This window comes from Chiloscyllium plagiosum, unplaced genomic scaffold, assembly GCF_037043375.1.
Source record: "Chiloscyllium plagiosum isolate Xiang-an unplaced genomic scaffold, Cpla_swu_hap1 HiC_scaffold_31, whole genome shotgun sequence".
NCBI lineage: Eukaryota > Metazoa > Chordata > Chondrichthyes > Orectolobiformes > Hemiscylliidae > Chiloscyllium > Chiloscyllium plagiosum.
Genome location: NW_028270169.1, coordinates 55996937 through 56011754, shown reverse-complemented (window position 1 = coordinate 56011754; position 14818 = coordinate 55996937).

The following is a 14818-nucleotide window of genomic DNA, read 5'->3' as shown; positions in this document are numbered from 1 at the left end:
TATATCAGACAGTGCGTGCCTCACTGTGTGATGTGGGGTATATCGGACAGTGTGTGTCTCACTGTGTGATGTGGGGTATATCGGATAGTGTGTGTCTCACTGTGTGATGTGGGGTATATCAGACAGTGTGTGTCTCACTGTGTGATGTGGGATATATCGGACAGTGTGTGTCTCACTGTGTGATGTGGGGTATATCGGACAGTGCGTGTCTCACTGTGTGATGTGGGGTATATCGGACAGTGCGTGTCTCGCTGTGTGATGTGGTGTATATCGGACAGTGCGTGTCTCACTGTGTGATGTGGGTTATATCGGACAGTGTGTGTCTCACTGTGTGATGAGGGTTATATCGGACAGTTTGTGTCTCACTGTGTGATGTGGTGTATATCGGACAGTGTGTGTCTCACTGTGTGATGTGGGGTATATCAGACAGTGTGTGTCACACTCTGTGATGTGGGGTATATCGGACAGTGCGTGTCTCACTTTTTGAGGTGGGGAATATCACACAGTGCGTGTCTCACTGTGTAATGTGGGGTATATCGGACAGTGTGTGTCTCACTGTGTGATGTGGTGTATATCGGACAGTGCGTGTCTCACTTTTTGAGGTGGGGTATATCAGACAGTGCGTGTCTCACTGTGTGATGTGGGGTATATCAGACAGTGCGTGTCACACTGTGTGATGTCGGGTATATCGGACAGTGCGTGTCTCACTGTGTGATGTGGGGTATATCGGACAGTGCGTGTCTCACTGTGTGATGTGGGGTATATCAGACAGTGTGTGTCTCACTGTGTGATGTGGGGTATACCGGACATTGTGTGTCTCACTGTGTGATGTGGGGTATATCGGACAGTGTGTGTCTCACTGTGTGATGTGGGGTATATCGGACAGTGCGTATCTCACTGTGTGATGTGGGGTATATCAGACAGTGTGTGTCTCACTGTGTGATGTGGGGTATATCGGACAATGCGTGTCTCAATGTGTGATGTGGGGTATATCGGACAGTGTGTGCCTCACTGTGTGATTTGCGTTATATCGGACAGTGTGTGCCTCACTGTGTGATGTGGGATATATCAGACAGTGCGTGTCTCACTGTGTGATGTGGGGTATATCGGACTGTGTGTGTCTCACTGTGTGATGTGGGGTATATCGGACAGTGCGTGTCTCACTGTGTGATGTGGGGTATATCGGACAGTGTGTGTCTCACTGTGTGATGTGGGGTATATCAGACAGTGCGTGTCTCACTGAGTGATGTGGGGTATATCGGACAGTGTGTGCCTCACTGTGTGATGTGGGGTATATCGGACAGTGCGTGTCTCACTGTGTGATGTGGGGTATATCAGACAGTGCGTGTCTCACTGTGTGATGTGGGGTATATCGGACAGTGCGTGTCTCACTTTGTGATATGGGGTATATCGTACAGTGCGTGTCTCACTGTTTGATGTGGAGTATATCGGACAGTGCGTGTCTCAATGTGTGATGTGGGGTATATCGGACAGTGTGTGCCTCACTGTGTGATGTGGGGTATATCAGACAGTGTGTGTCTCACTGTGTGATGTGGTGTATATCGGACAGTGTGTGTCTCACTGTGTGATGTGGGGTATATCGGACAGTGCGTGTCTCACTTTGTGATTTGCGTTATATCGGACAGTGTGTGTCTCACTGTGTAATGTGGGGTATATCGGACAGTGTGTGTCTCACTGTGTGATGTGGGGTATATCGGACAGTGCGTGTCTCACTGTGTGATGTGGTGTATATCGGACAGTGTGTGTTTCACTGTGTGGTGTGGGGTATATCGGACAGTGCGTGTCTCACTGTGTGATGTGGGGTATATCGGACAGTGCGTGTCTCACTGTGTGATGTGGGGTATATCAGACAGTGTGTGTCTCACTGTGTGATGTGGGGTATACCGGACATTGTGTGTCTCACTGTGTGATGTGGGGTATATCGGACAGTGTGTGTCTCACTGTGTGATGAGGGTTATATCGGACAGTTTGTGTCTCACTGTGTGATGTGGGGTATATCGGACAGTGTGTGTCTCACTGTGTGATGTGGGGTATATCAGACAGTGTGTGTCTCACTGCGTGATGTGGGGTATATCGGACAGTGCGTGTCTCACTTTTTGAGGTGGGGTATATCAGACAGTGCGTGTCTCACTGTGTGATGTGGGGTATATCAGACAGTGCGTGTCTCACTGTGTAATGTGGGGTATATCGGACAGTGTGTGTCTCACTGTGTGATGTGGTGTATATCGGACAGTGTGTGTTTCACTGTGTGGTGTGGGGTATATCGGACAGTGCGTGTCTCACTGTGTGATGTGGGGTATATCGGACAGTGCGTGTCTCACTGTGTGATGTGGGGTATATCAGACAGTGTGTGTCTCACTGTGTGATGTGGGGTATATCAGACAGTGTGTGTCTCAATGTGTGATGTGGGGTATATCAGACAGTGCGTGTCTCACTGTGTGATGTGGGGTATATCAGACAGTGCGTGTCTCACTGTGTGCTGTGGGGTATATCGGACAGTTTGTGTCTCACTGTGTGATGTGGGGTATATCAGACAGTGCGTGTCTCACTGTGTGATGTGGGGTATATCGGACAGTTTGTGTCTCACTGTGTGATGTGGGGTATATCGGACAGTGTGTGTCTCACTGTGTGATGTGGGGTATATCAGACAGTGTGTGTCTCACTGTGTGATGTGGGGTATATCAGACAGTGTGTATCTCACTGTGTGATGTGGGGTATATCGGACAGTGCGTGTCTCACTCTGTGATGTGAGGTATATCGGACAGTGCGTGTCTCACTGTGTGATGTGGGGTATATCGTACAGTGTGTGCCTCACTGTGTGATGTGGGGTATATCGGACAGTGCGTGTCTCACTGTGTGATGTGGGGTATATCAGACAGTGCGTGTCTCACTGTGTGATGTGGGGTATATCGGACAGTGCGTGTCTCACTGTGTGATGTGGGTTATATCAGACAGTGCGTGTCTCACAGTGTGATGTGGGGTATATCAGACAGTGCGTGTCTCACTGTGTGATGTGGGGTATATCGGACAGTGCGTGTCTCACTGTGTGATATGGGGTATATCGGACAGTGCGTGTCTCACTGGGTGATGTGGGGTATATCAGACAGTGCGTGTCTCACTGTTTGATGTGGGGTATATCAGACAGTGTGTGTCTCACTGTGTGATGTGTGGTTTTTCGGTCAGTGTGTATCTCACTGTGTGATGTGGGATATATCAGACAGTGTGTGTCTCGCTGTGTGATGTGGGGTATATCAGACAGTGCGTGTCTCACTGTGTGATATGCGGTATATCAGACAGCGTGTGTCTCACTGTGTGATGTGGGGTATATCAGACAGTGTGTGTCTCGCTGTGTGATGTCGTGTTTATCAGACAGTGCGTGTCTCACTGTGTGATGTGGGGTATATCGGACAGTGTTTGTCTCACTGTGTGATGTGGGGTATATAAGACAGTGTGTGTTTCGCTGTGTGATGTGGGGTATATCTGACAGTGTGTGTCTCACTGTGTGATGTGGGGTATATCGGACAGTGTGTGTCTCACTGTGTGATGTGGGGTATATCAGACAGTGCGTGTCTCACTGTGTGATGTGGGGTATATCGGACAGTGTGTGTCTCGCTGTGTGATGTCGTGTATATCAGACAGTGCGTGTCTCACTGTGTGATGTGGGGTATATCGGACAGTGTTTGTCTCACTGTGTGATGTGGAGTATATAAGACAGTTTGTGTTTCACTGTGTGATGTGGGGTATATCGGACAGTGTGTGCCTCACTGTGTGATGTGGGGTATGTCGGACAGTGCGTGTCTCACAGTGTGATGTGGGGTATATCGGAAAGTGTGTGCCTCACTGTGTGATTTGCGTTATATCGGACAGTGTGTGTCTCACCGTGTGATGTGGGGTATATCGGACAGTGTGTGTCTCACTGTGTGATGTGGGGTATATCGGACAGTGTGTGTCTCACTGTGTGATGTGGGGTATATCAGACAGTGTGTGTCTCACTGTGTGATGTGGGGTATATCAGACAGTGCGTGTCTCACTGTGTGATGTGGGGTATATCAGACAGTGCGTGTCTCACTGTGTGATGTGGGGTATATCAGACAGTGTGTGCCTCACTGTGTGATGTGGGGTATGTCGGACAGTGCGTGTCTCACAGTGTGATGTGGGGTATATCGGAAAGTGTGTGCCTCACTGTGTGATTTGCGTTATATCGGACAGTGTGTGTCTCACCGTGTGATGTGGGGTATATCGGACAGTGTGTGTCTCACTGTGTGATGTGGGGTATATCGGACAGTGTGTGTCTCACTGTGTGATGTGGGGTATATCAGACAGTGTGTGTCTCACTGTGTGATGTGGGGTATATCAGACAGTGCGTGTCTCACTGTGTGATGTGGGGTATATCAGACAGTGCGTGTCTCACTGTGTGATGTGGGGTATATCGGACAGTGTGTGTCTCACTGTGTGATGTGGGGTATATTGGACAGTGCGTGTCTCACTGTGTGATGTGGGGTATATCAGACAGTGCGTGTCTCACTGTGTGTTGTGGGGTATATCGGACAGTGCGTGTCTCACTGTGTGATGTGGGGTATATCGGACAGTGCGTGTCTCACTGTGTGATGTGGGCTATATCGGACAGTGCGTGTCTCACTGTGTGATGTGGGGTATATCAGACAGTGTGTGTCTCACTGTGTGATGTGGGGTATATCAGACAGTGCGTGTCTCACTATGTGATGTGGGGTATATCGGACAGTGCGTGTCTCACTGTGTGATGTGGGTTGTATCAGACAGTGTGTGTCTCACTGTGTGATGTGGGGTATATCAGACAGTGCGTTTCTCACTGTGTGATGTGGGGTATATCGGACAGTGCGTGTCTCACTGTGTGATGTGGGGTATATCAGACAGTGCGTGTCTCAATGTGTGATGTGGGGTATATCGGACAATCCGTGTCTCACTGTGTGATGTGGGGTATATCAGACAGTGTGTGTCTCACTGTGTGATGTGGGGTATATCAGACAGTGCGTGTCTCACTGTGCGATGTGGGGTATATCGGACAGTGCGTGTCTCACTGTGTGATGTGGGGTATATCGGACAGTGCGTGTCTCACTGTGTGATGTGGGTTATATCAGACAGTGCGTGTCTCACAGTGTGATGTGGGGTATATCAGACAGTGCGTGTCTCACTGTGTGATGTGGGGTATATCGGACAGTGCGTGTCTCACTGTGTGATATGGGGTATATCGGACAGTGCGTGTCTCACTGGGTGATGTGGGGTATATCAGACAGTGCGTGTCTCACTGTTTGATGTGGGGTATATCAGACAGTGTGTGTCTCACTGTGTGATGTGTGGTTTTTCGGTCAGTGTGTATCTCACTGTGTGATGTGGGATATATCAGACAGTGTGTGTCTCGCTGTGTGATGTGGGGTATATCAGACAGTGCGTGTCTCACTGTGTGATATGCGGTATATCAGACAGCGTGTGTCTCACTGTGTGATGTGGGGTATATCAGACAGTGTGTGTCTCGCTGTGTGATGTCGTGTTTATCAGACAGTGCGTGTCTCACTGTGTGATGTGGGGTATATCGGACAGTGTTTGTCTCACTGTGTGATGTGGGGTATATAAGACAGTGTGTGTTTCGCTGTGTGATGTGGGGTATATCTGACAGTGTGTGTCTCACTGTGTGATGTGGGGTATATCGGACAGTGAGTGTCTCACAGTGTGATGTGGGGTATATCGGAAAGTGTGTGCCTCACTGTGTGATTTGCGTTATATCGGACAGTGTGTGTCTCACTGTGTGATGTGGGGTATATCAGACAGTGTGTGTCTCACTGTGTGATGAGGGGTATATCGGACTGTGCGTGTCTCACTGTGTGACGTGATTTATATCGGACAGTGCGTGTCTCACTGTGTGATGTGTGGTATATCGGACAGTGTGTGTCTCACTGTGTGATGTGGGGTATATCAGACAGTGTGTGTCTCACTGTGTGATGTGATTTATATCGGACAGTGCGTGTCTCACTGTGTGATGTGGGGTATATCAGACAGTGCGTGTCTCACTGTGTGATGTGGGGTATATCGGACGGTGCGTATCTCACTTTGTGATGTGGGGTATATCAGACAGTGCGTGTCTCACTGTGTGATGTGATTTATATCGGACAGTGCGTGTCTCACTGTGTGATGTGATTTATATCGGACAGTGCGTGTCTCACTGTGTGATGTGATTTATATCGGACAGTGCGTGTCTCACTGTGTGATGTGGGGTATATCAGACAGTGTGTGTTTCACTGTGTGATGTGAGGTATATCAGACAGTGCGTGTCTCACTGTGTGATGTGGGGTATATCAGACAGTGTGTGTCTCACTGTGTGATGTGGGGATTATCAGACAGTGCGTGTCTCACTGTGTGATGTGGGGTATATCGGACAGTGCGTGTCTCACTGTGTGATGTGGGGTATATCGGACAGTGCGTGTCTCACTGTGTGATGTGGGGTATATCAGACAGTGTGTTTCTCACTGTGTCAGGTGGGGTATATCAAAAAGGGTGGGGTATATCAGACAGGGCGTGTCTCACTGTGTGATGTGGGGTATATCGGACAGTGTGTGTCTCACTGTGTGATGTGGGGTATATCAGACAGTGTGTGTCTCACTGTGTGATGTGGGGATTATCAGATAGTGTGTGTCTCCATGTGTGATGTGGGGTACATCGGACAGTGTGTGTCTCACTGTGTCAGGTGGGGTATATCAGACAGGGCGTGTCTCACTGTGTGATGTGGGGTATATCGGACAGTGTGTGTCTCACTGTGTGATGTGGGGATTATCAGATAGTGTGTGTCTCCATGTGTGATGTGGGGTATATCAGACAGTGTGTTTCTCACTGTGTGATGTGGGGTATATCAGACAGGGTGGGGTATATCAGACAGGGCGTGTCTCACTGTGTGATGTGGGGTATATCGGACAGTGCGTGTCTCACTGTGTGATGTGGGGTATATCGGACAGTGTGTGTCTCACTGTGTGATGTGGGGTATATCAGACAGTGCGTGTCTCACTGTGTGACATTATTTATATCGGACCGTGTATGTCTCATTGTGTGATGTGGGGTATATCAGACAGTGCGTGTCTCACTGTGTGATGTGGGGTATATCGGACCGTGCGTGTCTCACTGTGTGATGTGGGGTATATCAGACCGTGCGTGTCTCATTGTGTGATGTGGGGTATATCAGACAGTGCGTGTCTCACTGTGTGATGTGGGGTATATCAGACAGTGCGTGTCTCACTGTGTGACGTTATTTATATCGGACTGTGCGTGTCTCACTGTGTGATGTGGGGCATATCAGACAGTGTGTGTCCCACTGTGTGATGTGGGGTATATCGGACAGTGTGTGTATCACTGTGTGATGTGGGGTATATCAGACAGTGTGTGTCTCACTGTGTGATGTGGGGTATATCAGACAGTGTGTGTCTCACTGTGTGATGTGGGGTATTTCAGACAGTGTGTGTCTCACTGTGTGATTTGGGGTATATCAGACAGTGTGTGTCTCACTGTGTGATGTGGGCTATATCGGACAGTGCCTGTCTCACTGTGTGATGTGGGGTATATCAGACAGTGTATGTCTCACTGTGTGATGTGGGGTATATCGGACAGGGCGTGTCTCACTGTGTGATGTGGGGTATGTCAGACAGTGTGTGTCTCACTGTGTGATGTGGGGTATATCAGACAGTGTGTGTCTCACTGTGTGACCTGATTTATATCGGACACTGCTGTCTCACTGTGTGATGTGGGGTATATCGGACAGTGCGTGTCTCACTGTGTGACCTGATTTATATCGGACACTGCTGTCTCACTGTGTGATGTGGGGTATATCGGACAGTGCGTGTCTCACTGTGTGATGTGGGGTATATCGGACAGTGCGTGTCTCACTGTGTGATGCGATTTATACCGGACAGTGCGTGTCTCACTGTGTGATGTGGGGTATATCAGACAGTGCGTGTCTCACTGTGTGATGTGATTTATATCGGACAGTGCGTGTCTCACTGTGTGATGTGGGGTATATCAGACAGTGCGTGTCTCACTGTGTGATGTGATTTATATCGGACAGTGCGTGTCTCACTGTGTGATGTGGGGTATATCGGACAGTGCGTGTCTCACTGTGAGATGTGGGGTATATCAGACAGTGCGTGTCTCACTGTGTGATGTGATTTATATCGGACAGTGCGTGTCTCACTGTGTGATGTGGGGTATATCAGACAGTGCGTGTCTCACTGTGTGATGTGGGGTATATCAGACAGTGTGTGTCTCACTGTGTGATGTGGGTTATATCAGACAGTGTGTGTCTCACTGTGTGATGTGGGGTATTTCAGACAGTGTGTGTCTCACTGTGTGATTTGGGGTATATCAGACAGTGTGTGTCTCACTGTGTGATGTGGGCTATATCGGACAGTGCGTGTCTCACTGTGTGATGTGGGGTATATCAGACAGTGTATGTCTCACTGTGTGATGTGGGGTATATCGGACAGGGCGTGTCTCACTGTGTGATGTGGGGTATATCAGACAGTGTGTGTCTCACTGTGTGACCTGATTTATATCGGACACTGCTGTCTCACTGTGTGATGTGGGGTATATCGGACAGTGCGTGTCTCACTGTGTGACCTGATTTATATCGGACACTGCTGTCTCACTGTGTGATGTATGGTATATCGGACAGTGCGTGTCTCACTGTGTGATGTGGGGTATATCAGACAGTGCTTGTCTCACTGTGTGATGTGGGGTACATCAGACCGTGCGTGTCTCACTGTGTGATGTGGCGTATATCAGACAGTGCGTGTCTCATGTGTGATGTGAATTATATCGGACATTGCGTGTCTCACTGTGTGATGTGGGGTATATCAGACCGTGCGTGTCTCACTGTGTGATGTGGGGTATATCAGACAGTGTGTGTCTCACTGTGTGATGTGGGGTATATCAGACAGTGCGTGTCTCACTGTGTGATGTGGGGTATATCGGACCGTGCGTGTCTCACTGTGTGATGTGGGGTATATCAGACAGTGCGTGTCTCACTGTGTGATGTGGGGTATATCAGATAGTGCGTGTCTCACTGTGTGATGTGATTTATATCGGACAGTGTGTGTCTCACTATGTGATGTGGGGTATATCAGACAGGGTGTGTCTCACTGTGTGATGTGGGGTATATCGGACCGTGCGTGTCTCACTGTGTGATGTGGGGTATATCGGACCGTGGGTGTCTCACTGTGTGATGTGGGGTATATCAGACAGTGCGTGTCTCACTGTGTGACGTTATTTATATCGGACCGTGTATGTCTCATTGTGTGATGTGGGGTATATCAGACAGTGCGTGTCTCACTGTGTGATGTGGGGTATATCGGACTGTGCGTGTCTCACTGTGTGATGTGGGGTATATCGGACCGTGCGTGTCTCACTGTGTGATGTGGGGTATATCGGACTGTGCGTGTCTCACTGTGTGATGTGGGGTATATCCGACAGTGCGTGTCTCACTGTGTGACGTTATTTATATCGGACCGTGCGTGTCTCACAGTGTGATGTGGAAAATATCAGACAGTGTGTGTCCCACTGTGTGATGTGGGGTATATCGGACAGTGTGTGTCTCACTGTGTGATGTGGGGTATATCATACAGTGTGTGTCTCACTGTGTGATGTGGGGTATATCAGACAGTGTGTGTCTCACTGTGTGATGTGGGGTATTTCAGACAGTGTGTGTCTCACTGTGTGATTTGGGGTATATCAGACAGTGTGTGTCTCACTGTGTGATGTGGGCTATATCGGACAGTGCGTGTCTCACTGTGTGATGTGGGGTATATCAGACAGTGTATGTCTCACTGTGTGATGTGGGGTATATCGGACAGGGCGTGTCTCACTGTGTGATGTGGGGTATGTCAGACAGTGTGTGTCTCACTGTGTGATGTGGGGTATATCAGACAGTGTGTGTCTCACTGTGTGATGCGATTTATATCGGACAGTGCGTGTCTCACTGTGTGATGTGGCGTATATCGGACAGTGCGTGTCTCACTGTGTGATGCGATTTATATCGGACAGTGCGTGTCTCACTGTGTGATGTGGCGTATATCAGACAGTGCGTGTCTCATGTGTGATGTGATTTATATCGGACAGTGCGTGTCTCACTGTGTGATGTGGGGTATATCAGACAGTGCGTGTCTCACTGTGTGATGTGGGGTATATCAGACAGTGTGTGTCTCACTGTGTGATGTGGGGTATATCAGACAGTGCGTGTCTCACTGTGTGATGTGGGGTATATCGGACCGTGCGTGTCTCACTGTGTGATGTGGGGTATATCAGACAGTGCGTGTCTCACTGTGTGATGTGGGGTATATCAGACAGTGCGTGTCTCACTGTGTGATGTGATTTATATCGGACAGTGTGTGTCTCACTATGTGATGTGGGGTATATCAGACAGGGTGTGTCTCACTGTGTGATGTGGGGTATATCGGACCGTGCGTGTCTCACTGTGTGATGTGGGGTATATCGGACCGTGCGTGTCTCACTGTTTGATGTGGGGTATATCAGACAGTGCGTGTCTCACTGTGTGACGTTATTTATATCGGACCGTGTATGTCTCATTGTGTGATGTGGGGTATATCAGACCGTGCGTGTCTCACTGTGTGATGTGGGGTATATCGGACCGTGCGTGTCTCACTGTGTGATGTGGGGTATAACAGACAGTGCGTGTCTCACTGTGTGACGTTATTTATATCGGACCGTGCGTGTCTCACTGTGTGACGTGATTTATATCGGACAGTGCGTGTCTCACTATGTGATGTGGGGTATATCAGACAGTGCGTGTCTCGCTGTGTGATGTGGGGTATATCGGACAGTGCGTGTCTCGCTGTGTGATGTGGGGTATATCGGACAGTGCGTGTCTCACTGTGTGATGTGGGGTATATCGGACAGTGCGTGTCTCACTGTGTGATGTGGGGTATATCGGACAGTGCGTGTCTCACTGTGTGATGTGGGGTATATCGGACAGTGCGTGTCTCACTGTGTGATTTGATTTATATCCGACAATGCGTGTCTCACTGTGTGATGTGGCGTATATCGGACAGTGCGTGTCTCACTGTGTGATGTGATTTATATCGGACAGTGCGTGTCTCACTGTGTGATGTGGGGTATATCAGACAGTGCGTGTCTCACTGTGTGATGTGATTTATATCGGACAGTGCGTGTCTCACTGTGTGATGTGGGGTATATCGGACATTGTGTGTCTCACTGTGTGATGTGGGGTATATCAGACAGTGCGTGTCTCACTGTGTGATGTGGGGTATATCAGACAGTGTGTGTCTCACTGTGTGATGTGGGGTATTTCAGACAGTGTGTGTCTCACTGTGTGATTTGGGGTATATCGGACAGTGCGTGTCTCACTGTGTGATGTGGGGTATATCAGACAGTGTATGTCTCACTGTGTGATGTGGGGTATATCGGACAGGGCGTGTCTCACTGTGTGATGTGGGGTATGTCAGACAGTGGGTGTCTCACTGTGTGATGTGGGGTATATCGGACGGTGCGTGTTTCACTGTGTGATGTGCGGTATATCGGACAGTGTGTGTCTCACTGTGTGATGTGGGGTATATCAGAGAGTGTGTGTCTCACTGTGTGATGTGGGGTATATCGGACAGTGTGTGTCTCACTGTGTGATGTGGGGTATATCAGACAGTGTGTGTCTCACTGTGTGATGTGTGGTATATCAGACAGTGCGTGTCTCACTGTGTGATGTGTGGTATATCGGACAGGGCGTGTCTCACTGTGTGATGTGCGGTATATCAGACAGTGCGTGTCTCACTGTGTGATGTGGGGTATATCGGACAGTGCGTGTCTCACTGTGTGATGTGGGGTATATCAGACAGTGTGTGTCTCACTGTGTGATGTGGGGTATATCAGACAGTGTGTGTCTCACTGTGTGATGTGGGGTATTTCAGACAGTGTGTGTCTCACTGTGTGATTTGGGGTATATCAGTCAGTGCGTGTCTCACTGTGTGATGTGGGGTATATCAGATAGTGCGTGTCTCACTGTGTGATGTGGGGTATATCAGACAGTGTGTGTCTCACTGTGTGATGTGTGGTATATCAGACAGTGCGTGTCTCACTGTGTGATGTGGGGTATATCGGACAGTGCGTGTCTCACTGTTTGATGTGGGGTATATCGGACAGTGTGTGTCTCACTGTGTGATGTGTGGTATATCAGACAGTGCGTGTCTCACTGTGTGATGTGGGGTATATCGGACAGTGTGTGTCTCACTGTGTGATGTGGGGTATTTCGGACAGTGTGTGTCTCACTGTATGATGCGGGGTATATCAGACAGTGTATGTCTCACTGTGTGATGTGGGGTATATCAGACAGTGTGTGTCTCACTGTGTGATGTGGGGTATTTCAGGCAGTGTGTGTCTCACTGTGTGATTTGGGGTATATCAGTCAGTGCGTGTCTCACTGTGTGATGTGGGGTATATCAGATAGTGCGTGTCTCACTGTGTGATGTGGGGTATATCAGACAGTGTGTGTCTCACTGTGTGATGTGTGGTATATCAGACAGTGCGTGTCTCACTGTGTGATGTGGGGTATATCGGACAGTGCGTGTCTCACTGTTTGATGTGGGGTATATCGGACAGTGTGTGTCTCACTGTGTGATGTGTGGTATATCAGACAGTGCGTGTCTCACTGTGTGATGTGGGGTATATCGGACAGTGTGTGTCTCACTGTGTGATGTGGGGTATTTCGGACAGTGTGTGTCTCACTGTATGATGCGGGGTATATCGGACAGTGTGTGTCTCACTGTGTGATGTGGGGTATATCAGACAGTGCGTGTCTCACTGTGTGATGTGGGGTATATCGGACCGTGTATGTCTCATTGTGTGATGTGGGGTATATCAGACAGTGCGTGTCTCACTGTGTGATGTGGGGTATATCGGACAGTGTGTGTCTCACTGTGTGATGTGGGGTATTTCGGACTGTGTGTGTCTCACTGTGTGATGTGGGGTATATCAGACAGTGCGTGTCTCACTGTGTGATGTGGTGTATATCGGACAGTGTGTGTCTCACTGTGTGATGTGGGGTATATCAGACAGTGCGTGTCTCACTGTGTGATGTGGGTTATATCGGACAGTGCGTGTCTCACTGTGTGATGTGGGGTATATCAGACAGTGTGTGTCTCACTGTGTGATGTGGGGTATATCAGACAGTGTGTGTCTCACTGTGTGATGTGGGGTATATCAGACAGTGTGTGTCTCACTGTGTGATGAGGGGTATATCGGACTGTGCGTGTCTCACTGTGTGACGTGATTTATATCGGACAGTGCGTGTCTCACTGTGTGATGTGTGGTATATCGGACAGTGTGTGTCTCACTGTGTGATGTGGGGTATATCAGACAGTGTGTGTCTCACTGTGTGATGTGATTTATATCGGACAGTGCGTGTCTCACTGTGTGATGTGGGGTATATCAGACAGTGCGTGTCTCACTGTGTGATGTGGGGTATATCGGACGGTGCGTATCTCACTTTGTGATGTGGGGTATATCAGACAGTGCGTGTCTCACTGTGTGATGTGATTTATATCGGACAGTGCGTGTCTCACTGTGTGATGTGATTTATATCGGACAGTGCGTGTCTCACTGTGTGATCTGATTTATATCGGACAGTGCGTGTCTCACTGTGTGATGTGGGGTATATCAGACAGTGTGTGTTTCACTGTGTGATGTGAGGTATATCAGACAGTGCGTGTCTCACTGTGTGATGTGGGGTATATCAGACAGTGTGTGTCTCACTGTGTGATGTGGGGATTATCAGACAGTGCGTGTCTCACTGTGTGATGTGGGGTATATCGGACAGTGCGTGTCTCACTGTGTGATGTGGGGTATATCGGACAGTGCGTGTCTCACTGTGTGATGTGGGGTATATCAGACAGTGTGTTTCTCACTGTGTCAGGTGGGGTATATCAAAAAGGGTGGGGTATATCAGACAGGGCGTGTCTCACTGTGTGATGTGGGGTATATCGGACAGTGTGTGTCTCACTGTGTGATGTGGGGTATATCAGACAGTGTGTGTCTCACTGTGTGATGTGGGGATTATCAGATAGTGTGTGTCTCCATGTGTGATGTGGGGTACATCGGACAGTGTGTGTCTCACTGTGTCAGGTGGGGTATATCAGACAGGGCGTGTCTCACTGTGTGATGTGGGGTATATCGGACAGTGTGTGTCTCACTGTGTGATGTGGGGATTATCAGATAGTGTGTGTCTCCATGTGTGATGTGGGGTATATCAGACAGTGTGTTTCTCACTGTGTGATGTGGGGTATATCAGACAGGGTGGGGTATATCAGACAGGGCGTGTCTCACTGTGTGATGTGGGGTATATCGGACAGTGCGTGTCTCACTGTGTGATGTGGGGTATATCAGACAGTGTATGTCTCACTGTGTGATGTGTGGTATATCGGACAGGGCGTGTCTCACTGTGTGATGTGGGGTATATCGGACAGTGCGTGTCTCACTGTGTGATGTGGGGTATATCGGACAGTGTGTGTCTCACTGTGTGATGTGGGGTATATCAGACAGTGTGTGTCTCACTGTGTGATGTGGGGTATATCAGACAGTGTGTGTCTCACTGTGTGATGTGGGGTATTTCAGACAGTGTGTGTCTCACTGTGTGATTTGGGGTATATCAGTCAGTGCGTGTCTCACTGTGTGATGTGGGGTATATCAGATAGTGCGTGTCTCACTGTGTGATGTGGGGTATATCGGACAGTGTGTGTCTCAATGTATGATGCGGGGTATA